Here is a 2020-nt window from a genome sequence, read left to right on the forward strand (position 1 = left end):
TTTTTGAAAAATGTGGGACCCTGGGGTGGGGGGTGCCAGCCATTGCTGGGGCTGGGAGAGCAGGTGGGTGTCAGAGGGAGCTCAGGGGGGCTGGGGAAGCAGGCAGGGGATGGGGCCTGGTGGGGTCCCCCCATGGTCCCCTCCCCCTTCTTCCAACCTCCCTCACCCCCTACTCACCAGCATGGAGTCTGGGTCCAGATCCCTGCAGCCGTGAGCGGGGACTGCCCAAATCTCCGAATCTCTCCAAATCTTTTCCAAATCAATTCGGAGAGTTTTGAATCAATTCAGACCTTTCTATTGGTCTCCCGATTTGAGCCAAACCTCCTTCAAATTGGGCCAAATCTCCTCCGAATCAAATCAGCACCCGAAGCTTCGCATAGCCCTAGTGATTACTGGTATATGAATCTATATGAGGAAGGGGGACTGGCAATGGGAAGATCAGAAAAAAGTGAGTAGGAATGGGGCCAAGGAGGAGGGTGAGGAGAATCCACTGCTCCTTCTAATAGCTGGAAGTGTTTAGGAGGACATACAAAACATCCCCTACTGGCTCTGTGAAACTCTAGGTATCCAAGTGATATATCTTGTATCCAGATGACTTGTCTGACCCTCCCACCAGTGCAGAGGTGTTTTAGTCCAGATTTTACTCTGTAGCTGATTTACTCTGTACTAAGAAATGGATGTACATGACCACTTGTCCAATCTGGCTGCCTGTCATAGGTCCTATTACCTTGCCTAGCTGCTAGGGTGAAAAATGAATCTACTTCCACTGAGCAAAAGGGTACTTCAGGATGGACTTGACCAGGGAAGTGGATACATGGTATACTGTACTCAATAATTATTCCCACAAAGTAACAGTAGTGCACATTTTTCTACAGGGTATCTTTATCCTAGATTCAAGTTGTTTTCTACATAGTAGGACTATGTTTCATGTGTCCACAGTAGTTTTACTACGTAATAAATGTGTTCTGTGTCTATACACCAAGGAGCTAGGCTGCTTCTGGTCTCTGGGAAGAATGCTCTGGCTTCCCCAGGATCCATGAATATCCTAAGGGGTACATGCAGTTTGCAGCTTCTTCTATAGAGAAGGGAGCAAGCTTCATCCACTGACAGAACAACAGATGAGCACCTATGAGAACAGTCTACTGGTGAGTTATTTTTTTAGCCCCTCCCATTATTGGTTGTACTGGCATTAGCATTTATGAGAACATAGCTAAACTATCATGAAAATGAACCACCTCTCGCTCAACATCTTCTTGCCACTTCCTTTTCCATGTGTCGTGAGGCTAATGAGAGAAGCAATAATATTTCACACCCCCAGCTGAGAGAACTAAAAATGACTTGCTCTGAGCAAGCAGAATTTTACAAGGCTGACTGCTGTAGTGCCATAGAAACTTTGGTTTTGTTTAATCTGTGTGTAAAAAGAAAGCAGCTCTCTTCCACATGACTTTACAATGTACAAACTAAGGCCGTGAAAATAGGTGACAAGGGAGATAGGGAAAGCAAGGACAAAGGTTAACACAAATTAAAAAAAATAAGCTTAATAAATTCATAGACTGTAAGGGCTGGAAGGGACCTTGCAAGATCATTGGGTCCAGCCCCTCTGTACTAGGTAGGAAAGATAACTGGGGTCAAGTGACCCCAGCAAGGTGACTGTCTATTCTTCTCTTGAAGATTTCTAAGGTAGGTGATTGTACCACCTCCGGAGGGAGCCTATTCCACAGTCTGGACACCCTAACTGTGAAGAAGTTTTTCCTAGTGTTAAGCCTGAAATGGTCTTCCAGGCATTTGTGGCCATTACTTCTGGTTTCCCCCACGGGTGCCCTGGTGAACAGTTGTTCACTGAGACCCTGATGTATTCTCCTGATGTAGCGGTAAACTGCTACCAAGTCCCCTCTCAGCCTTCTCCTTCTTAGGCTGAAGAGTCCCAGGTCCTTCAGCCTTTCATAGATTCATAGATGTTAGGGTCGGAAGGGACCTCAATAGATCATTGAGTCCGACCCCCTGCATAGGCAGGAAAGAG

The 2020-nt window shown here is 46.3% G+C and overlaps 1 protein-coding gene across 6 annotated transcripts in view; it reads right to left on the reverse strand.

Moving 5' to 3' along the window:
- TSPAN11 (tetraspanin 11) overlaps positions 1-2020 on the reverse strand; it is a 281179-nt gene that overhangs the window by 196694 nt on the left and 82465 nt on the right. The gene's annotated exons all lie outside the window — the stretch shown is intronic.

Source organism: Alligator sinensis, unplaced genomic scaffold, assembly GCF_000455745.1.
Source record: "Alligator sinensis unplaced genomic scaffold, ASM45574v1 scaffold224_1, whole genome shotgun sequence".
In the NCBI taxonomy this organism is placed as follows: domain Eukaryota; kingdom Metazoa; phylum Chordata; order Crocodylia; family Alligatoridae; genus Alligator; species Alligator sinensis.